The sequence below is a fragment of the Phyllobates terribilis genome, unplaced genomic scaffold (assembly GCF_046119375.1).
Source record: "Phyllobates terribilis strain yellow unplaced genomic scaffold, ASM4611937v1 Scaffold_4__5_contigs__length_816908805, whole genome shotgun sequence".
Classification (NCBI taxonomy): domain Eukaryota; kingdom Metazoa; phylum Chordata; class Amphibia; order Anura; family Dendrobatidae; genus Phyllobates; species Phyllobates terribilis.
This window is the reverse complement of record NW_027362764.1, coordinates 222,461,319-222,485,764: the sequence shown is the minus strand read 5'-3', so window position 1 is coordinate 222,485,764 and position 24,446 is coordinate 222,461,319. Positions and strand designations below refer to the sequence as shown.

At 48.3% G+C, this 24,446-nt stretch overlaps 1 protein-coding gene across 4 annotated transcripts in view; it reads left to right on the top strand.

The window, feature by feature from the left end:
* The window catches only part of TMEM108 (transmembrane protein 108), a 325,884-nt gene that overhangs the window by 228,027 nt on the left and 73,411 nt on the right, over window positions 1–24,446 (top strand). Inside the window, exon 1 of one of the 4 annotated variants that reach the window (XM_073676591.1) lies at window positions 19,865–20,285. The exons of the other annotated variants lie outside the window; for them this stretch is intronic. The gene's annotated coding sequence lies outside the window, so the exon portion shown is untranslated. Of the gene's footprint in view, window positions 1–19,864; window positions 20,286–24,446 lie in introns of those variants that run through there. 4 annotated transcript variants of the gene reach the window in all.

The following is a 24,446-nucleotide window of genomic DNA, read 5'->3' as shown; positions in this document are numbered from 1 at the left end:
GCAACACATCGCTATGGACTTTATCACCGACCTTCCAGTTTCTGCCGGTTGTACTGTCATTTGGGTTGTCGCTGACCGTTTTTCTAAGATGACCCACTTCATTCCCCTGCCTGGTCTCCCGTCTGCACCCGAGCTGGCTAAAGACTTTATCCGCCACATCTTCCGTCTCCATGGTCTGCCCCTCCACATCGTGTCGGATCGTGGGGTTCAGTTCACCTCACGCTTCTGGAGAGCCACATGTAAGCTGCTGGACATTACCCTGGACTTCTCCTCCGTTTACCACCCTCAGTCCAATGGTCAAGTGGAGCGGATCAATCAGACCTTGACCAACTACCTCCGGCACTTCGTTGATGCTCACCATTCGGACTGGGTGGATCTCCTACCATGGGCCGAGTTCTCTTATAACAACCATGAGAGTGAATCCTCTTCCAAATCCCCGTTCTTTATAGTCGGTGGCCAACATCCCCGGATTCCACTTCCTGTCTCCGTTTCAGTGGACAACCCTGCTGCGGAGTCTCTTGTCAGCGAATTTTCTACTATTTGGGAGAGCACCAGGTCCGCTCTTCTTCTCTCCTCTGAGCGGATGAAGAGATATGCTGATAAGAGACGTCTGGATCCGCCCCAATTCCGTCCGGGAGACAAGGTTTGGCTCTCATCCAAACATGTGCGGCTCAAAGTACCCTCCTACAAGTTGGGTCCTCGATTCATCGGCCCCTTCGAAGTCCTCAGGCAAATTAACCCTGTGGCCTACAAATTAAAACTCCCGGCCACCCTACGGATCCCCAACTCCTTCCACGTATCTCTCCTCAAACCCGTTGTCTTTAACTTTTTTTCCAAAAATCCAGGTGCCCCTCCTGCTCCGGTTTCCGCTGATGACGTCTTTGAGGTAGAGAGTATTCTGGCCTCCAAGAGGGTAAGAGGAAAAACCTTTTTTCTGGTAGATTGGAAGGGGTTTGGTCCTGAGGAGAGAACTTGGGAACCCAGGGAGAACATCAACGCCCCGCTTCTCCTTGAAAAATTTCTTTCTGGCCAAAAAAAGAGGGGGCCTAAAGGGGGGGGGTACTGTAGCATCGGCGTCTCTGCCCCGTTCTAGGCAGAGACGCCGTCCCTCTCACCTCCCCGCTCCTGGCGCGGCGTCCTCCAGCGCTTCTCTCCCCGCTGCTTCCGGCACGCTTTCCTTCCCCGGCAGTGTGCTTAGGGCGCGCACGCGCGCGCTCCCCCTCTCTTAAAGGGACCGCGCGCGCCGTCCTAAGGAGTCCCCGGCCAATTGCCGGAGGACCTCCCATATAAAAGGCACCTCCTCCAAAATGGAGGTGCCCGAGCAATGTTGTAGCACTGTTCACTACTCTGCTTCAGCCCTCAGGTCCCGTTGCCAGTTACCTGCCAGATTCCTGCCAGTCTGCTGTCTTATTCCTGCCTGATATCCTACTACCTGCCTGCTAGCCTGAGGTCCGACGGTCTGCCTTCCAACTCCTGTCAGTCTGTCTAAGGACCGGCTTGCCCGCTCACCTGGGAGCGCACATCTTCTACCTGCCTGCTTGCCTGAGGTCCGACGGTCTGCCTTCCAGCTCCTGTCAGTCTGTCTAAGGACCAGCTTGCCCGCTCACCTGGGAGCGCTCATCTGCTGCCTGTCTGCTAGCCTACCTGGAGGCTATGCCGTCACGTGCTGTGACCACCCGCCTGTCCAGAGACTCCTGCCCGCTCACCTGGGAGCGCTCATCTGCTACCTGTCTGTTGGTCTTCCTGGAGGCTCCGCCGTCACATGCTGTGACCACCCGTTTATCCAGAGACTCTCGCCTGCTCACCTGGGAGCTCACGTCTATCATCAGCCGCCACAGGTCATACCAATCCTTTACCCAGAGACTGCCCCGGTCACTTGCCGTGACCTCCTGCCCGTTCATCCAGAGACTGCCCCGGTCACTTGCCGTGACCTCCCGCCCCTTCATCCAGAGACTGCCCCGGTCACTTGCCGTGACCTCCTGTCCGTTCATTCAGAGACTGTCCCGGTCACCTGCTGTGACTGCCTGCCCGTCTACCCGGGTCGCCACCCGCTCCCTTACAAGGACCGCCCCCTTGTATAGTAGCTCAGAGGTTCCGCCTCCCAGACCCGTTACACCCATCCTATGACTGTGACGCGCCCCCTGGGCCGTGTTCAGTGGATACCCGGAGCCGGATCCGGATAGGGGTAGTAGTCCTTGTGGCGGTGACCCGGTCCGTGCCCAGGGTGTCAAACTCAGTGGCAGTCTATGGCAGTAGATGTTAGATGACTACGCCACCCGTTGAATGCAGCTTTAGAGCTGCTGCTGCAGGGCAGACCGCTGAGGCCGGTGGTAGGATTGTGCAGCGTGGTAGTATAACCCCCAACGGGAGGGGTATGGCCTCAGGGCAGCCGACGTAGATGATGGGGGTAGCAGGAACCACTCGGAGACGGTACGGTGTAGTTTAGGGTCTTTACTGGTAACAAAGATAGACCCTCCCGGAGTACTGGCTAGCGATTGGGGCCTGGTCAGTCCTTGAGCAGATGGGATCTCCCCTGGCCAGGTGGAGTTGTAGGCCTCCCAAACTAACGATACTCTTCTGGCTACCTTGCTAGAGGCGGGTATAAGTAGCCCACGTCCCTGAGTGTACCGTGTGGTGCTCACCCGTATGGCCGGTGACTCGGGGCCTTCTAATGGCTTCCGCTCCACGATGGCGGTGCTGGTCCCACTCTTGTGACCGTGCCTTCAGGTTTCTGGGCCAGAGGATCTGGGGTGCCACATTCCCCCCTAGTAAAATTTAGTACTCCGGGACTAAACATATTTTAGAAAAACATAACAAGATATAACAATAACAATAAAGAAACACATAAAGGTGGTCACGGCATGTCCGCAACCGGGTGCAGTCTTTGAAGAAAAGCAAAGGTGTCCATTTCACCAAAACAGGGAGACGTAACCAGGTAGGGGCCTGTCCTGCCCCGAGTCCTTAACAGTCTTTAGTCCGTCCTGGGTTACGCTCCAACTATATACAAAGGATTCCCGGTAAATCCACCACAGACTCCTAAAAACAACTAGAAACACAAAATTACACACAAGCAACTATAGACAGGTAAACATTATAAAATAGCTTAAACATTTAGATCCTCCAACGTGCGGGTAACTGGCCTCTAGTGGCCCTAGTGGACCTACGGAGCTGACTGTCTGGCCCTGAACTACAGGGTGTAGGAGCTGTCAAGGGTAAACTGGGCAGCTGTCTATGGGCCCTTTGGCTCACTAGGGGTGTGGCAGGCTCACTATAAGCAGAGGGTTGATTTTCCGGGTCTGCTTGTGTAGAGTCTTCTGCCTCCTGGACCGGCTGTTCTTCCGGCTCTTCCTGTTGCTCCGTAGGTGCTTGGGATGCTGGTTGGAGGAAGGTGAGTACGGGTACCACAACTGCACCATTGACTTGAGTCCAAGACCGAGGGAAGTCCCCGAGCACAGTACTAACCATATCTTCCCTTTCCTCTACGGGTCGATGGTCTTCTTGTTCCTCTTCAGGGTTCCTCAGTTGTTCGGGACACTTCTTCAGGTGGTCCCGGGATACAATGGCTGTGGTTTCCCCTCCGTCTTTACTGATGGTACAGACCTTCGGGTTCTCGTGGCTTGAGGGCAGTACGGTATACGGGTCCTTCTCCCACTGGTCGTCCAACTTGTGGAGCCGTCTCTTCCTCTTCAAGACCTGCTCTCCGGGTACCAGGGGAACAGCGGGAGCATACTGGTTGTAAGTTTTCTCTTGTCTTTCCCTAGCCTGACAGAGACTTCGCTCCACGCTCTCCTGTACTCTCCGGTACTGCTGCTGCCTCTCTGTGTCCCAGTCTGCTTCTGGTGAAGTGTCCTCGGGTGTCAGGACTCCCATTTCCAGGTCAACAGGTAACTTACCAGGTCTCGCCCTCATTAGGTAAGCCGGGGTACAGTTGGTGGAACCTACCGGGATGTGGTTGTATAGGTCCACCAGATCGGGCAACTTCTCAGGCCACAGACTGCGTTCTTCCAGGGGCAACGTTTTTAGAAGATCCATTACCACCTGGTTCATTTTCTCACAAAGTCCATTAGTTTGCGGATGGTAGGGTGTCGTCCTTATCTTCCGGCAGCCATACAGATTGCAGAATTCCTGGAAGACCTCCGCTTCAAAGGCAGGTCCCTGGTCCGTCAGCACTTGGTCCGGGTACCCGTGTGGACGGCAGAAGTGCTGCTGGAAGGCTCTAGCTGCTGTTTGAGCCGTTAAGTCCTTGACGGGGACGACAACCAAGAACCGGGAGTAATGATCCACGATGGTTAACGCGTAGACGTAGCCACTTCTGCTTGGGGTCAGTTTTACATGATCCAAGGCTACCAGTTCCAACGGTTGCCGGGTGACGATGGACTGCAGGGGAGTCTTCTGGCTGGCACGGTCCTTCCTTCTCAGGTTGCACGGGCCACAGTCTCTGCACCACTTCTCGATGGTTCCCCTCATGCCTACCCAGTGGAACCGCCCGCGCAGCAGGAACTCCAGCTTCTTCCACCCGAAGTGTCCAGCTCCGTCGTGGTATGCCTCCATCACCATGGCTGCGTCTCTTCGTGGCACCACTACTTGCCAGAGTAGTTCATGCGTCCGGGAGTTAACCATTCTGCGTCACAACTTCCCCTTGTAAAGGAACAGTCGACTCTTCTCTGCCCACAGTTGTTTAGCTTCCTCCGGAGCGTCCGGTTCAAGGCGAGCCTCCGGCCGAGTCAGCATCTCCTTCACCAGTCGGACGGCAGGGTCGCTGTCTTGCGTTTCCGCCCAGTTGTAGTGAGGTAAGGGGTTCAACGTAGCAGCCTGCTTACTCCTTACCCGGTGGGAATACTGGATAGTCCCATGACGGTGGAACGCAGGGAGTTCAACTTCTTCCAGTCCCTCCGGATCTTCTCCTTCGTCCGGCAGGTTGGGCATCCTGGACAGGGCGTCCGCGTTGGTATTGGAGCGTCCTGCCCGGTATTTGATTGTGAACTCGTAGTTGGACAGACGGGCCATCCACCTCTGCTCCAGGGCACCGAGTCTTGCTGTGTCCAGGTGTGTCAACGGGTTGTTATCCGTGTACACGGTGAACCGGGAAGACGCGAGGTAATGCTTAAAGCGCTCGGTGACTGCCCATACTACGGCCAGGAACTCTAGCTTAAATGAGCTGTAATTCTCGGGGTTCCTTTCGGTGGGTCGCAGTTTTCGGCTGGCGTAGGCGATTACTCGTTCTTTCCCCTGCTGGATCTGGGACAGTACGGCTCCTAGCCCGATGTTACTGGCGTCGGTGTAGAGGATAAAGGGCTGGCTATAATCCGGGTACGCCAGGATTTCATCCCCCGTGAGGGCCATCTTCAGCTGGCGGAAGGACTCTTCTTCTAACTTCTCCCATCTGAAGGGTGGCTTCTGGTTCTTGGCCTTCCGAGACTGGCCTATCAGGAGGTCCTGCATAGGTGCTGCCTTTTTGGTGAAACCGGGAATAAACCTTCGGTAGTAGCCTACCAACCCGAGGAACTGCCGCACTTCTTTTACGCTGGAGGGGCTTGGCCATTCCTTAATTGCGGTGATCTTATCAGGGTCGGGAGCCACTCTGTCAGCGCTCACCACGTGTCCCAGGTACTGCACCTTTGGTTTCAGGAGGTGACACTTGGAGGGTTTCACCTTTAGGCCGTAACTCGCCAGAGCTTCGAACACCTCCGCCAGGTGTTTCAGGTGGTCCTCATAAGTCTTGGAATATACGATGACGTCGTCCAGGTACAACAGGACCGTCTCGAAGTTTCTGTGGCCCAGACAACACTCCATTAATCGTTGGAAGGTTCCTGGTGCGTTGCAGAGTCCGAACGGCATGCAGGTGAACTCGCTAAGTCCCATCGGGGTGGTGAATGCGGTCTTCTCCCGGTCCGCCTCTGCTACAGGAACCTGCCAGTACCCGCTAGTGAGATCCAAGGTAGAGAAGAAGTTAGCAGATCTTAAAGCAGCCAAAGACTCCTCTATCCTTGGTAAAGGGTACGCATCTTTGTGTGTGATACGGTTAATTTTCCGGTAATCTACACACATCCTCATAGTGTTGTCTTTCTTTTTGACTAAAACTAGTGGGGCTGCCCAGGGGCTACAGCTATCCCGGATTACCCCAGCCTCCTTCATGTCTCTAAGCATCCCCTTGGCGTGTTGGTAATGTGCAGGGGGTACGGGTCGATACCTCTCTTTTATGGGAGGATGATCTCCCGTGGGAATGTGGTGTTCTACCCCCTTGACTCACCCGAAGTCTAACGGGTGTTTACTAAACACTCTCTCATACTCTTGAACCACCCGGTAGACTCCCTGTTTCTGGTGGGAGGGAGTGGAGTCAGTTCCCAAGTGTAGTTGCTGACACCAATCCTCCTTTACTTTCTTAGAGCCGTTACCTTCCTCCGGGTGAGATGGAGGCAAGGGTTCCACAGACTGTATAGAGTTTTGGTTGATGGTATATAATTTGGCTAGCGTGGCATACCGGGGTAGGTACACTTCCCTCTTCCCGATATTTATTATGCGAACGGGCACCCTCCCATGGCGTACATTGACCACCCCCCGTGCTGTCAAAATGGTGGGCCTACTGTCTGAGTAAACTGGTTCTACCATTGCCTGGTAATCTCTACCTCTCGGACCAATAGCTGCCCGGCACCAAATCATCATTTCACTTTTTGGGGGCATGGCAATAGGGAAAGGGTCACACATTCTTACGCTACCAATCTCACCGCCGGAGAGTTCCACCTGTTGCCGTCGCATCAGTGCCCGGATCTCTTTCTGGAGCACTCGCTGCTCGCCGGAGCTGGCGTTCTTGGCAACCTGTTGTAAAAGGAAAATCACCTCTGCAAGACAATTTTCAATTACATTAGTTCCTAGCGTTATCTTTGGGTGACTCTCATGCTTGTCAATATCTACAATGATCAGTCCCTGTGCTGCCAGTTCGACTCTACCGATTTTGATGGTCACCTCTTTAAATCCGATCTGTGGCACGGGCTGGCCATTGCTGGCGATGATACTCAAGTCGTCGTCAGGGTAGCGGGTAATATCCGAGTCATTCCAGTACTGCTTAAAGAGCACGTACGGGATGGTGGTGACCTGTGACCCGGTGTCCAGTAGGACACTCATGGGAATGCCATCCAGTACCACAGGCAAGACTGGACGTCCTCCCACATATCTGTCGCGCCAGTTCGATGGGCCTGGTGATCTTTTTCCTGGGGGTTGGCCCTCTACCCCAGGTTGTGCCAGTTTAAAGGACAGTACCTTGCCATATGTCCGGGTTGATTGCAGCGGCGGCAGATGGGTCGTCCGTCCTCGCTGTATCGGTCACTGGGTCTTCCTCTGGCCGGTGGGGTCCTCCTTGGTCGACGCCACGGGATGTCCTCCGGTCCGGATGCCAGCTGGATCTTCCCTGGGGTGGAAACCTGTAAAGACTGCACAGTTCGGGTTAGCGCAGCAACGCTCTTAGCTAGCTCTTGGACCTGATGGTGTAGGTCTGGAGCCGGGTCATTGTCCAAAGCCTGCGCATCAGCTCCCACAGGCCCTGCCGACAAGGGCGCCGCCTCCTGGTGGTAAGTGGTAGTAGGGCGCCTGTGGGTCACAACGCCACCCGGTGCCGGTTCTCGGAGCACCCGGATGGCTCTGTCCTTGAACTGTGCAAAGTCCAGATGAGGATCCTGTAAGGCTATGGCCCGCAACTGGGTTCGGTGGACATTGCAATATAGTCCCTCTATAAATTATTCGGTCAACAGCCTGTCCTCGTTTCCCACGCTGTCAGGGTCGGTCTGCTTAATGGCCCTCAGGGCCTCTTGTAGGTTTAGTGCATAGTCCCTTATACTCTCATGTGCTCGCTGCTTGCACCCATAGAATCTAAGCTTAATCTCGGCTGAGGTGCGGGTATCAAAGGTGTCCCTCAGCCGGGTTAGTATCCCTGCGACAGTCCTCCTCCCAGGTGGCCAGGACTTTACCTCCCTTTGGGCTGCCCCGGTTAGTTGGGCCACCAGGATGCTCACTTTTTGCTCTTCTGTGAGGGGGTACACCTGGAAGAGGCTATCCAGCTTTTCTCTAAAGTCATGCAGGGTATGTGACTCCCCTGAGTACTGGGGTAGCCAAGCTGCTCCCGGGATATAGGGCATGGTGAAGGGCATAACTGCAGCAGCGGTGGCGCTGGCGGGGGTTGAAGCGGTGAAGCTCTCCTCCGTATCCGACATCCTTCTCCCCCCTAGTGGACCGTGGCCTACCTTGCGATGATCCTCTTCCGTAGGCCGCGGCTCCGCAGTGGATCGTCAGGGTTGAGGACCTTCCGTCGCGCTCCTGTGACGTCGGCGTCTGCTGGGCTCCTTCCAGGACCTTACACAACGTCCGGACGTGAGGCGGGGCTTCAGTTCTCGCGGGCTTTTCGGAGTCCACGCCCCTCTTCTTCCCGCGCGGCGTCCTCAAGATGGCGTCCAACGGCGGGAAAACTCCACAGATGGCGGGAAGAAGGCTGAAGATGGCGCCGGATGGCGGGAATCTTCACGGATGGCGGGAAGAAGGCTGAAAATGGCGCCGGATGGCGGGAATCTTCACCACAGGTGAGTTTGAAAGTCTCTTTTTCAGGCACGCAGTACCCGGTGGTTGCGGGCACGAGATCCTGCCGACTACGCCAAAGTTTACGCGCCCCCTGGGCCGTGTTCAGTGGATACCCGGAGCCGGATCTGGATAGGGGTAGTAGTCCTTGTGGCGGTGACCCGGTCCGTGCCCAGGGTGTCAAACTCAGTGGCAGTCTATGGCAGTAGATGTTAGATGACTACGCCACCCGTTGAATGCAGTTTTAGAGCTGCTGCTGCAGGGCAGACCGCTGAGGCCGGTGGTAGGATTGTGCAGCGTGGTAGTATAACCCCCAACGGGAGGGGTATGGCCTCAGGGCAGCCGACGTAGATGATGGGGGTAGCAGGAACCACTCGGAAACGGTACGGTGTAGTTTAGGGTCTTTACTGGTAACAAAGATAGACCCTCCCGGAGTACTGGCTAGCGATTGGGGCCTGGTCAGTCCTTGAGCAGATGGGATCTCCCCTGGCCAGGTGGAGTTGTAGGCCTCCCAAACTAACGATACTCTTCTGGCTACCTTGCTAGAGGCGGGTATAAGTAGCCCACGTCCCTGAGTGTACCGTGTGGTGCTCACCCGTATGGCCGGTGACTCGGGGCCTTCTAATGGCTTCCGCTCCACGATGGCGGTGCTGGTCCCACTCTTGTGACCGTGCCTTCAGGTTTCTGGGCCAGAGGATCTGCAATCCCCGGCCGGTCGGTCTCTGCTGCTGGGTAGAGATTAGTCCCCACAGCCTCGGACTCCGGGTCCGGTGATACTTCTTAGTCAGGGCGAGCTCTGCAGCTGCCAGCCCCTGACTCTTTGTAACACTGCTCCACAGAGCTCCTGTTGTTTCTTCCTATGCTGCTTCTCTGTCTCTACTTCTGTTCTTCTTCTACTCACTAACCCTGCCTCAGCCCCAGGTTTATATAGGGGAAGTTCTTCCCCTCCCAAGACTGGGCAGGAGGTGTGGCATGCACAGGAACCCTGACCAAAGGACCTCCCACCTGCTCTCAGACATAACATTACATTACTGTGGAAACCAGACCCCTGGGGTGCCACAACTGCACTTTAAGTGAAGCGCTATAAAGCCTGAAGTGCCAGACACAGTTTCTTTTGTTTAAAAATTTTGGATGGATTAGACCTGCTAATTACTTGGGAGGAGAGGATATCGGTGATAGACTGATTTCTTCTATGAATTAGAATAGGATCGCGAATAACAAAAAAAAAAATATTGGCACAGAACCAGTTACATGTGAGACTTGTCTGCCTGTCTGGCTTCTGCTCAGGAAACATTACTACCTACTGAGACTCATGTAATTTTTGTGCCTCTTGAGATTGATTTCATGGTTGAGTTGACAAAGGCACGTGTAGGTTAATCCAAGAGCTGACTAATGGTGCGAGGCTGTAATAGCATTGCCCAAAGAGTAAGGAGAAGATTATCCATTTCTGTTTTCAAGAAAATAGTGTTTATGCCATTCAGCCTTAAAATACAAGAACAAGACATGGAACATCCGCAGTGCCATCCAGAGAACTGGAAAAAACGTGAGATCTAGTGTGATCTTAGGTATTAGGTGTATTTAGATTTCTGCTATCTACATGTTGCAAAAAAATCCTTTATACATTTTTGTTCAAAAGTATTAGGACAATTTAGCCTCTGTACATCAACCATTGTACTGTGGATTTGAAATAAAACAGATGTGCCGTATTTTTCGGACTATAAGACGCACCGGACCAAAAGACGCACCTAGGTTTTAGAGGAGGAAAATAAAAAAATAAAAATTTAAGCAAAAAATGTGGTCATGATGCACTTTTAAGGGGGAGGGGGTCTTCTGCTGACACTGGTATAGGGGTATGTCCCCAAATTCTGACAATATCCCCCATCCTGGTATATATGCCGCCCCCCTTCCTTTTATATGTGGTCCCCATCCCCATCCTGGTATGCCTGGCATCCCTCCATCCTGGTATGCATGGCACCCCTCATCCTTATCCTGGTATGCATGGCACCCCTCATACCTATCCTGATATGCATGGCACCCCTCATCCCTGTCCTAGTATGCATGGTACCCCTCATCCCTGTCCTGGTATGCATGGCACCCCTAATCCCTATCCTGGTATGCATGGCACCCATCATCCCTGTCCTGGTTAGCATGGCACCCCTCATCCCTGTCCTGGTATGCATGGCACCCCTCATCCCTGTCCTGGTATGCATGGCACCCCTAATCCCTATCCTGGTATGCATGGCACCCCTAATCCCTGTCCTGGTATGCATGGCACCCCTCATCCCTGTGCTGGTATGCATGGCACCCGTAATCCCTATCCTGGTATGCATGGCACTCATCATCCCTATCCTGGTATGCATGGCACCCCTAATCCCTGTCCTGGTATGCTTGGCACCCCTAATCCCTGTCCTGGTATGCATGGCACCCCTAATCCCTATCCTGGTATGCATGGCATGCCTCATCCCTGTCCTGGTATGCATGGCACCCCTCATCCCTGTCCTGGTATGCTTGGCACCCCTCATCCCTATCCTTGTATGCATGGCACCCCTCATACTTATCCTGATATGCATGGCACCCCTCATCCCTGTCCTAGTATGCATGGTACCCCTCATCCCTGTCCTGGTATGCATGGCACCCCTAATCCCTATCTTGGTATGCATGGCACCCATCATCCCTGTCCTGGTTAGCATGGCACCCCTCATCCCTGTCCTGGTATGCATGGCACCCCTCATCCCTGTCCTGGTATGCATGGCACCCCTAATCCCTATCCTGGTATGCATGGCACCCCTAATCCCTGTCCTGGTATGCATGGCATCCCTCATCCCTGTCCTGGTATGCATGGCACCCCTAATCCCTATCCTGGTATGCATGGCACCCATCATCCCTATCCTGGTATGCATGGCACCCCTAATCCCTGTCCTGGTATGCTTGGCACCCCTAATCCCTGTCCTGGTATGCATGGCACCCCTAATCCCTATCCTGGTATGCATGGCACCCCTCATCCCTGTCCTGGTATGCATGGCACCCTTCATCCCTGTCCTGGTATGCTTGGCACCCCTCATCCCTATCCTGGTATGCATGGCACCCCTCATCCCTGTCCTGGTATGCATGGCACCCCTAATCCCTGTCCTTGTATGCATGGCACCCCTCATCTCTGTCCTGGTATGCATGGCACCCCTCATCCCTGTCCTGGTATGCATGGCACACCTAATCCCTGTTCTAGTATGCATGGCACCCCTAATCCCCATCAGGCTGCACATTAAAAAAAAATAAACACTCATACTCACCTCTTTTCTCTCCTCCAGCGCTGCGTCCGGTCTGCCTGCACTGATCTCTCCATGTGAGCCGCGCATGACGTCACTGCCATGCGCGGCTCACAAGGAGAGATCAGCTGCTGGAAGTCACTGCTCCCCATGGCGGGTCTGTGTGCGCAGGGAGCAGTGACTTCACTCTCCTTCATAGCCGGCACACAGCGGAGCCGCACTGCGGCTGCTGCTGCTGGCTATCTCCTGTGCCCGCTCATTAAAGGGCATGAATATTCACCTCCTCCCCACGCCCATGGGCTTGTAGAGAGGTTGAATATACATGCCCTTTAACAGAGGGCACAGGAGATAGCCGGCAGCAGCAGCCGCAGCGCGGCTACACTGTATACCGCTATTAAGGAGCATGAATATTCAGTGCTCCCCACGCCCACGCCCATTCGTTAGTAGCGGGGACAGTAGGCTGCAGCGGGTGGCTGCTGCCTCCTGTGCCCAGCTCCTCCACTGATACCGCTCCCCCTACACCACACATAAATATACACCCCCCCAACATTCGGACTATAAGACGCACCCCCCATTTTCCTCCAAAATTTTGGAGGAAAAAAGTGCGTCTTATGGTCCGAAAAATACGGTAATTAAGGTGTAGGAATTTATCTTGAATTAAAATGGTTTTACATAGATATTACAGGAGATTTTACATAAGGGTATCTGAACACAATGCCATTTTCAAAAAGCTTTCCCTTGAGAAACCAGTACGCGAAACACGCATTGGGCAGTTGTGGTGGGCTCATCTAAACCTCCCTCACCTATGGGTAAGCAAGACATTGGATATTAAACAGCACATATCCCTTTTTGGACTTGTGTCATTCCACCATCCTTACTATTTGACATTAGATTTGTTATGGTGTATATTTTGGAACTGACTTATAGAGTGTCCTCTGGTGCTGTTTTGCACATGTTCCTGCCTTAGATTATGATGTTGTCCATTTTTTTCTCCTCCTTATACCCATATATTCATCTGTATTGGTGATTAATTTTTTATCCTATTATCAATAAAGAAAGAATGATTTTTTAATTTACATTCTTGCTTGGTCGTTGTTGGTTACTCCATTTTTGGTGCTTTTTGCTAATTTTATGTTATGGGAGTACTCCACCTTATATTCTGATATATACAGTGCCTACAAGTAGTATTCAACCCCCTGCAGATTTAGCTGGTTTGATAAGATGCAAATAAGTTAGAGCCTTCAAACTGCAAACGTGAGTAGGTTTTATGAACAGAAGCATAAATCTTACAGACCAAAAAGTTATGTTGCTCAGTTGAATTTTATTAAATTTTAAACATAAAAGTGTGGGTCAATTATTATACAACCGACATGTTTAATATTTTGTGGAATAACCCTTGTTTGCAATTACAGCTAATAATCGTCTTTTATAAGACCTGATCAGGCCGGCACAGGTCTGTGGAGTTATCTTGGCCCACTCCTCCATGCAGATCTTCTCCAAGTTATCTAGGTTCTTTGGGTGTCTCATGTGGACTTTATTCTTGAGCTCCTTCCACAAGTTTTAAATTGGGTTAAGGTCAGGAGACTGACTAGGCCACTCCAACACCTTGACTTTTTCCCTCTTGAACCAGGCCTTGGTTTTCTTGGCTGTGTGCTTTGGGTCGTTGTCTTGTTGGAAGATGAAATTACGACCCATCTTAAGATCCTTGATGGAGGAGCGGAGGTTCTTGGCCAAAATCTCCAGGTAGGCCGTGCTATCCATCTTCCCATGGATGCGGACCAGATGGCCAGGCCCCTTGACAGAGAAACAGCCCCACAGCATGATGCTGCCACCACCATGCTTGACTGTAGGGATGGTATTCTTGGGGTCGTATGCAGTGCCATCCAGTCTCCAAACGTCACGTGTGTGGTTGGCACCAAAGATCTCGATCTTGGTCACATCAGACCATAGAACCTTGAACCAGTCTGTCTCAGAGTCCTCCAAGTGATCATGAGCAAACTGTAGACAAGCCTTGACCTGACGCTTTGAAAGTAAAGGTACCTTACGGGCTCGTCTGGAACGGAGACCATTGCGGTGGAGTACGTTACTTATGGTATTGACTGAAACCAATGTCCCCACTGCCATGAGATCTTCCCGGAGCTCCTTCCTTGTTGTCCTTGGGTTAGCCTTGACTCTTCGGACAAGCCTGGCCTCGGCACGGGAGGACACTTTCAAAGGCTGTCCTGGCCGTGGAAGGCTAACAGTAGTTCCATAAGCCTTCCACTTACGGATGATGCTCCCAACAGTGGAGACAGGTAGGCCCAACTCCTTGGAAAGGGTTTTGTACCCCTTGCCAGCCTTGTGACCCTCCACGATCTTGTCTCTGATGGCCTTGGAATGCTCCTTTGTCTTTCCCATGTTGACCATGTCTGAGTGCTGTTCACAAGTTTGGGGAGGGTCTTAAATAGTCAGAAAAGGCTGGCAAAAGAGATCTTTAATCCACACATGTGAAGCTCATTATTCTTGGTGCCTGAACTACTTCTTAATACTTTTGGGGGACCAAACAGAATTCTTGTGGTTTGAGGGGTTGAATAATAAATGACACTCTGAATTAACTTTTAACGTTTTAAAAAAAAAAGAAATAAAAAACAAAATTTGCTGCAGTGCATTTCCCACTTCCAGGCTGATCTACAGTACAAATGTCACAATGCCAAGTTAATTCCGCATGTGTCAACCAGCTAAATCTGCAGGGGGTTGAATACTACTTGTAGGCACTGTATACAGTTGAAACCAGAAGTTTACATACACTATATAAAAAGACAATATCTGACATGAAATAAGAATAAACCTTTCTCATTTTAGGTCATTTAGGATTACCATAATTTTTAATATTTGCCAAATGCCAGAATAATGAGAGAGAATGTTTTAAGGCATTTTTATTACTTACTGCAGAGTCAAAAGTTTACATGCACTAAGCTTACTATGCCTTTAAACAATTCTGGACTGCCCATATGATGATGTCATGTGTTTGGAAGCTTCTGATAGGTTTTTTGGCAACATATGAGTTAATTAGAGACACACCTGTGGATGTATTTTAATGCACACTTGAAACACACTGCTTCTTTGTGCCATATCATGGAAAAGTCTAAAGGAATCAGCCAAGATATCAGGAAGAGAATTGTGGACTTGCACAAGTCTGGCTCATCCTTTCAGTACAGTTTCAAGATACCTGAAGGTGCCTCATTAATTTGTACAAACAATTATACGCAAGTACAAACAAGATGGGAATGTCCAGCCTTCATACTGTGGCACCCCAGGGGTCCGGTTGCCACAGTATGATGCAAGGAGAGGTCTCCTAATCAGGTATACCAGAATCCAACAATTTCCTGACCCCAGACCAGAAAGGGGAGCTCCTCCCCTTTAAACTGGAATCTGGAGGCGGGGTTAGAGGGAGTTAGTTGAAGAGAGTTAGAGACAGGAGAGCGACGAGGAAGGATCTGGGGAAGGGAGCTGTGAACAAGCTCGCCCCAGAGAGAAGCGCAAGGAAATCGGACACCAGAGTCCATGGTTGTGCGGGCACTGAAGGCCCGGCATCTAAATCCGGAGGGCAGGAGACTCCAGGTCTCCTGTCCCCACCAGACGTCCGGCGGCTCAGCAGCATCCTAGGGTCCAGCGCCGCCACAAAGGAGCGACACCTGAAGAAGGCTCAAGCTGCCTGCCATACGGGTGAGGAATAGACGTTTTGCTCAAGAACGAGGGCCGGAGCATAGCTTTAAGCAGCATGGCCAAAGAGGATAGCGTAGAGGGAAGGCCTACAACTCCACCTGGCGAGGTGGATCCTCAAATTGCTCCTAGGCCGCCCGGACCTCCACCACCAGCTAGTATCAGTGCTCCGGTCTGCTCTGACAAACCGCAAGTAAAGGTAGAGGAAACCGCCATAAATTTGTTGTCTGGTCATTATCTGCGCCCTCAACCCTGCACTACACCGCACCAACAACATCTACCTCTTAAAATCATCATATACTGCCTGGAGCTTAGCTCTGCCTGTGGAGAGCTGAACCAACTCTGCTGCGTCACCATCAGCTCCAGTGGATCTGCACCGCAGCGGCGGCCCCATATAGTCACATACCATGGGTGGCATCACGAACATTATCCCAAAAACTTTATTCCCCTTTTAATAATTTGACCGCCCTGGGCCACGGACCCGGTCACTGCCACCGTGACTACCCCGAAAAGGATCGGCCCGGCTACCGAGTACCCCACAGCCCCAGGGAGCGCGTCAATACTGCTCCAGAAGGAGACTTGTTCTGAGTCCCAGAAAAGAACGTGCTTTGGTCCAGTATGTGCATATCAACCCAAGTACAAAAGCAAAAGACCTTGTGAAGATGATGGCGGAAGCTGGTAAGATTGTGTCAATATCCACAGTGAAACGAGTACTTTATCAACATGGGCTGAAAGGTCACTCTGCCAGGAAGAAGCCATTACTCCAAAAGAAATATAAAAAAGTCAGATTAATGTTTGCAAATGCAAACAGGAATAAAGACCTTAATTTTGGAGACATGTCCTGTGGTCTGATGAAACTAAAATTGAACTTTTTGGGCATAATGACCATTGTTACATTTGGAGGAAAGAGGGAGAAGCATGGAAGCCTAAAAAACACCATCCCAACTGTGAAACACGGGGGTTGCAGTATCATGTTGTGCAGTTGTTTTGCAGCAGGAGGGAATGGTTCCCTTCACAAGATGGCATCATGAGATAAGAAGATTATGTGGCAATACTGAAGCAACATCAGCCAAGAAGTTAAAGCTTGGGCGGAAATGGGTCTTCCAATGAACAGTGACTCGAAGCATACTGCCAAAATGGTAACAAAGTGGCTTAAGGATAACAAAGTCAATGTTTTGGAGTGGCCATGACAAAGACCTGATCTCAATCCTATTGAAAATGTATGTGCAAAGCTGAAAAGGCAGGTGCGAGCAAGGCGACCTACAAACCTGGATCAGTTACACCAATTTTGTCAGGAGAAATGGGCTCAAATTCCGACCAACTATTGTGAGAAGCTTGTGGAAGGATATCCCAAACTTTTGACCCAAGTCATTCAGTTAAAGGGCAATGGTACCAAATACTAATGAAATGTATATAAAGTTTTGACTTTGCATTAAGTAATAAAAATGCCTTAAAACATTCTCTCTCTCTCATTATTCTGGCATTTGGCAAATATTAAGAATTATGGTAATCCAATTTGACCTAAAAGAGGAAAGGTTTATTCTGATTTCATGTGAGATATTGAGAAAAACATGCATATGTGTCTTTTTATATAGTGTATCTAAACTTCTGGTTTCAACTGTACTTAGGGGGGACTTCATACTTTCTGTTCCCAACCCGTATTTATATTATTTGTTTTCTGAACATTTTTGTACTAACAATGCCTTTTTCAGATGTGTCCACTGAGGAATCTACCTGAAAAAGCTCATTAAAAATGTGACAGAGAAAGAACATATGCACTGCAATATCAAAATGCACTTGCTGTTCATATGTTCAGTCTTTTTGAGCTTCTTTTAAATGCTTAAAGGCTTTGAAAGCAAACAGTGACTTGACCATGCTCCTGGTGCCTTTTGCTTGTAAGCAGCTCAATACTTTATGCCAAAATGTCCCAAAAAACACGCAAATTAAATAATCCAATTTTTTATCAGTTAGCACACAGACAGCACACTTACCCCTTTTATTCTGTAGGGCTGTCCAAATGAATGATTTTTGTCTCAGTCCAACCATCCGTGAGAAAAGAATTGCAGCATGCAATACTTTGGTCCGATTTATGTGCACGCGAAACGGCCGCCGTCCGTAAAAGGCGCCGCTTCCCTGCATTTTTAATGGAAATGGAATAAAAGAAGATTTTATTACATCGGTGTGCCACCTCGCTTTCTTCATGTATGAATTGTGAATTACTTTGTTTCTGGAGGGAGTTGCACCCGATGGTAAGATTTATTGCTCCAGCTGATGAGGTCGAGCTTCTGGAATCTCTGCACAAGGACTGAGTCGCTGCAGTGCTGGTTGCCTGTGCATTTCTATTTGGATATTGTTTAAAAACAGACAGGGAAATGTTTTACCTCACAAAAAGATTCAGCTGTGATCCCCGTGCTGTAATGTCTGTATACTTTTTTGCTTCCTCCGTTGCCCAGGAGCTGTGGTATGATCAGAACATGTTCCTGCACCGACAGACACAGCCATTACACAGCACATAGCAGGCGCACATTTATAAGATTATCTCAGCACAGGAACATTATTTTTAAACACACCCAATTGTGGAAATTATTATTATTCCAAGATCTATTGATTAAAATTAACTTTTGTTCGTGGCATGTATTGCCAAGTTTTTAGCAATAAGGTTCGGATATGGCTTTAAAGAAGGCAACCACTTGTAATATAACATAATTTTATTTATAACAGCTAATTTGAAAGATAAAATATAGAATCAAAGGAATACACTCCCTGACAGAAGTTATGTCACTTATCCATGTTATGTAAATAAAAGCTTATAACCTGACGTTAAATTCATCCATTGGTTTTAAAAATTACTCTTTTGAAAGCTGAAACCCTCCCAAATTTGGTTTAGGTTAAGAATATAAATTGGCATCAATGCTGAAATATTGATCATTTAATGAACACAGAATGGTCAGATTTTGGCAAGACAAAAGTTTTGTCGCCTGGTGATATAATGCACCCAATTCCTAGTTTACATCCTCACCAGTGCTCAGTAAATGATCGATTAATTAGTGGGTGTGTATAAAAAGAAACCCAGCACCCCAGACCTTCACTTTAACTGCAACTTGAGCTCTGACAACATGCCAAAAATACACCCTGCGACCAAAGCCTTGATTATCAAGAGGCTGAAGACCAGATCCACTGCAGAGGTGGCTGGCACCTTTAATGTGTCTTAGCTTCAAGTACAAAGAATTAAAAAAAGATTTGAAGAGACTGGAGAAGTGTTTGACAAGCCCAGGTCCAGCAGACCTGGCAAGGCAACTGCTCAGGAGGAACTTTTGTTGGTTAGAAAATCCAAAGCAAGCCCCTCTCCCACTGCAGCAGAGCTCCAACAGGCCTGGTCACCTCAAGTCCCTGTGTCAACTAGAACAGTTTGTAGGATTCTGTCTCGAAATGGCCTCCATGGTCGAATCAGTGCCCAGAAGCCAACACTAAACAAAAGGCAAATAAAAAGCATTTGCAAAGTCCCACAGCCTGCTAAACACATGGACGCTGGAAAAGTGGCACAGGCTCCCACTATTTGGTATTACCTCTTTTCTTGTTGTAGGCCACGCTGCAGACATGTACACATGTTAGCTTTGGGGGCAAATTTGGCCACCCTCAACGACTGTGCATCTTTTCATGCGGGGGCACTCTCTAGTGTGGGGTAAAAGATATTGTTCTACTGGACTATTCATTTATTTATTTATGCATTATCATTCCACTAGCTTGGCTCCCTGTTATTGGGAATGGTTGCATTAGTCTGTCTGTAGGCACCTCAAGATATATTTTGCTTATTCAGCCATTGGTGTGTTTTACACGCCTTCTGATAGCTATTCTCGTTTTTGATACATGCACTGCAGGGTCTATGTAGTATTGACCATCACAGATACTGTATTGAGCCTGTGCGCTCGGGATTACGTACTTTTGCCTTATTTCTGTATTATTATACATTGCATCATTATTTACGATTTTTCATATTCAGTGTACCAGCTGGCTCTTTAGACAGTGGTGTTCTCCCACTTTTTTAATGGTGTTTTACTTGTTTGTCGGTTTGTTATTTTGTGTATATGTGTCAGGAATTATTTGTATTCAATAAATTGATATATTTTTTTAGATCATTATTGCTATTGATAATTATTTGGTTACTCTTGATTATTTGGGTGATCACTGCTAATTTGCATCTCCTCTTTCTTTGTTGTTTTCATATTTGCTATTCAATGAGATGCTGCAGGTAGATCCCGATCATCAGATGGTGCCCTCCTCATTTCTGGTGGTTGTGGAAAAGTGGCAGAAGGTGGATTTCTCTGATGAATCTTCAGTAGAATTACACCACAGCCACTGCAAATACTGCAGGAGACCTACTGGAGCCCGTATGGATCCAAAATACACCCAGAAAACAGTTACATTTGGTGGTGGAAAGATCATGGTCTGGGATTACATTCAGTATTGGGGGTGTGCGAAACATTTGCAAGGTGGAAGAATATCAAAAGCCTAAAATATCAAGAAGTATTAGCTACCTCTTACATTCCAAATCATAAAAGGGGTCAAATTCTGCAGCAGGATGGTGCTCCATCTCATACATCTATCTCTACAACAAAGTTCCTCCAGGCAAAAAAGATCAAGGTGCTCAAGGACTGGCCAGCCCAGTCACCAGACATGAACATCATTCAGCATGTTTGGGGTAGGATGAAAGAGGAAGCTTGGAAGACAAAACAAAAGAATCTTGATGAACTCTGGGAGGTATGTAAGACGGCATTCTCTGCTATTCCTGATGACTTGATTAATAAATTGGATGAATCATTGTTGAACTGCATGGATGCAGTCCTTCAAGCTCATGGAAGTCACACAAAATATTAAATATGACTCTAATAACAGCACAACTTCATTCACCAATGTTATGCAACATATATTTGTATTTTAAGATAATTATTTGTTTGAATATCACATTACTTTCTGTGGGCGACAAAACTTTTGTCTTGCCAAAATCTGACCTTTCTGTGTTCATGAAATGATCAATATAGCATTGATGCCAAATTATTTTCTTAGCCCAAACCAAATTTGGGAGGGTTTCAGCTTTCAAAAGAGTAATTTATAAAACCAATGGATAAATTTAACGTCAGGTTATAAGCTTTTATTTACATAACATGGATAAGCGACATAACTTCTGTCAGGGAGTGTAGTATGATATTATGATATTGTGTACACTTTTGTAGATTCTGAGTACAAAGGTTAAATACTTATAAAGGTTACATACTTACTATTAGATAGAAGAAGAAAAAGATTTCCCTAGTAGCATGTACATCACCTGTCTGGAAACTTTAGCTGGAGAAGCGTTCAGCGATGGGCAGAGAATGCGTCCTACGTCCTACACTGTGAAGAGAGTCCTCTTCACAGGTCCACAATGCTTCTGCCATAACTGAATTCTTCAACAGCTTTTATATTTTAGAAAAAGGCTTACCCAATCTAATATTACGTAAGCATGAAAGTTCATAGGTTGTTGTCCAACATTCCAATCCCGTGACAGTGGCCAGCTATCACAGATAAGCAATACCAGACAAGACCTGTTCACGGACCATTCTACTTCTGTCATAATATTTACATATGATAAGAGTAAATCCTACACCGGGTTATAAATCAGAACAAGGTATTATTCCCACACAGTATATTGTGTTATGAAGCTATGTATCAGTGAGATACATTCACAGATAAAGTATACCTTAACACAGAATATATAATCTGAATATTAATTAAAGGTTGGATACATCATAATGGGTTTCAGATAGCCACTTATATTTTTGGTACTACAATAAGCTTCTCCATCTTAAGCCATATGCCTGTAGTCTTATTTACAATATTGTGCAATCGTCTGTCTCTGGTTCTAGCAAACACAGCCTATACAAAGTCTAATTCCCTTCAGTAATAAAGATTAAACCTCAGACTGTTAGCAAACTCAACCTAAAGCTATGTTTTAGTATGTCTGGACTATGATCCCTAGTCTACTGAGGTAGGATACCTACAAATGCTGACATGTCTGGTTCCTATTTTTTTTCAATATTGATTTGAAATATAAAATAGCAATTTAGAACCCCTTTAATGCTTTTGACGCCCCCCCTGAGCCGTGGGGTACTCGGCAGCCGGGCCTCTTATGGATGCCGGTATGGGGAATATCACGGTGGCTGGCCCGGTCCGTGACCCAGGGCGGTCAGTAAAAAGGGGGATATTTATAGGGGATTTGGAAAGTTCGTGACACCACCTGTGGAATGCGGCCAAAGGGGAGCCGCCGCTGCGGAGCAGTCCTCTGGAGCTGGTGTTACGGCAGCAGGGATGGTGTGGCTCTCCACAGGTAGAGCTAGCTCCAGGGCAGTGTAGGGGTAGATGGTGGATGCTGGGGAGAGACGGCAGGACGGTCCCGGAGGAAAGACGGACACTCTCATGGGGGTAAGCTTCAGTACCTTTACTGGTGATGATGCAGGCACGGTCCAGGGTACTCCGGGCGAAGGATGCACTTTTGGACTCTCCCCAGTGAGCGGGTATAGGGCCTCCTGATCCGTGGCTTTACTCGCTAAGCTTCTGGCCTGACTGGAACTAGGCCTAGCCTGGTACTGTCTCTCTCCTTGCACCTGCTGACCTGGTAGTAGGGCCTTCTTTTGGAGATCACTCTCCCTGTACGCTGGGGCCTCCGTGACTCCTAGCCCTGGTACTGTAGTCAGCGTTTGGTAGACCTCGGACCTGTAGTCCTCCAGGGGTTCCGGTGGTTCCTACTGGGTATAAAGGGTCCCTGTAGGCGCGGACCCGGTGTCCGGTATATATCTCGGGGTGAGCCTGGTATGCTCCTCTGCCCCATTGCTACTTATTCCTTCTCCTCTCGCCTTCAGCCAGACTCAAGGCCCTCACACGTGCTGTAGGCCTTGGCTTGCCTAAGCACAGCAGCCAGCGTGCTGCCTCTTCACTGCTCTCTGAGCGTCAGCATGCTCTCAGACCATCTCTCAGTCTGACTCCAACTCTAACTGAGCTGCCTGGCTCCACCCTCCCTATATATATCCCTAAGGGCTCCCTCTGCTTGTCTGAGGTGGTAGGGTGGAGGTGTGTGAATGTGCGAGGGCCTCTTGTGGAGAAGTCCATCCATGCACCCTTCTGGGTTCTGTGGCACCAATGCGCAGCTATTTTGAAGGCAAAGCAAGGTCTCATCAAATATTAATTTAGAATTCACATTTGTTCATTCACTTTGCATTTTCTTAATTGATCATTTATTTTTAACACTTCTATTTTTGAAAAAAAAAGCTTACTTTTCAGCATTTTTCCCACACCTACATAAAACTTTTGCACAGTAGTGTACAATGTCAGTACACAGAAGGATCCGGCATGTTCAATTTTCGGACTGCCTATCTTTTTATTCTCTACATGATAAGCCGCCATCAGAGATGTCTGGCATCGGCTCTCTCATAGAGAACATAGGAATACTCGGCCATCTGAGTGCCTCTTTATATATGAAAGTGGTTGAAATATCTGTCCGAAGAACAATCGGCCAAACCATTGATCTACCAACAACTATCTAAAGTGTAAAGGGGTAGTTAGGGACCTTATGTAGTGTACTAACACTTCAGTACCAAGGTTATGCAAACAATCCAGTGCTTTACCCTTGACAAACCAAAGTGAGTTAACTTAATTGTCTTTAGTATCAATTATATTATATCAAACCAATTACGGTACATTAAATGTATATACAATAGTTCTGATCAATAACATATATGCAAGTATCTAGTACTATTAATATTTCCCTGCATTATGGTATATTCATTCATCTTACACTGCTAATATCCATTTTGGCTAGTTTGCATTTTAAATGCATAAAGTGAAGATTTTTATTTAATAGTGAAAGAAGTTGTAAATGACCTGATGACTGGTGGAGCATGTGGAGGTACATTGTACTGTGTGAGTAATTACTTATGAAATTAGGGTCGTGCCTCTTTTAAATTACATTAAATGTTTATGAGGATAGTTAGAACATCTGCCTATTCCATAGAGCCCCATACTTCGGTGTACTATTTATCATGTTTCAGCCATAATGTAAGCCTTGCATAATCTGTTTTTTATATTTAATAGTGATTGATACTGAGCTATCACAAGAGAGCATTTTTCTAAGAGAATTAGAAAATGTTGCTAACATTAAATGATGTTTCCACCATAAAAGTTAAAAATAAAAAAACATTTTTGGGTGGCATTACTATATAATATAACAAATACTGTTACATAACCTGCCATTAATACATTATTTTACTCTTCATTGATTTAAGATTTGTAACTCAGATCAGATTCCAGAATTTTTTTCAGTTCCACCATATATTATGCATACTGGCTACCTTCAGGCTACCGAGAAGGTGACATTTCGACGCACCTCAAGGAGGGTTCACTGTAGATACTCAATGTCAATAGAGTTACTATAATTAATAGAAGTGAATTTCTGGTAACCAGAGAACATCAATGATGTGTAGTCAGTAGTGTTGAGCGAGCACTAAAATACTCGGGTGCTCGAAGCTCGGGCCGAGCTCGCCGTGATACTCGGGTGCTCGACTCGAGCAACGAGCCCAATGTCAGTCTATGGGAGACCCGAGCATTTTTGCGGCGGCACCCCCGGCAGTCTTTTAAAAGCCTAACAAGTACCCAAAACGATAGTGACAGTGCTCAACTGACATGTGGACAGCATGGGGATCGCCCCAGGAAGCATTTCTGAACCGCAGGTCACTGCTGTCAACAACGTTGTCAGAGGTATTAAGCCACTTTTAAGGGCTCACAATAAAACGTTCAAAAATGAAACTGAAACTGCTTTCCTGTGAAATATGTTAAGGAAGTTCCTTTCCAGGGTAAATACTTGTGTATAAGGTAAAATAAATAACCAAAAAA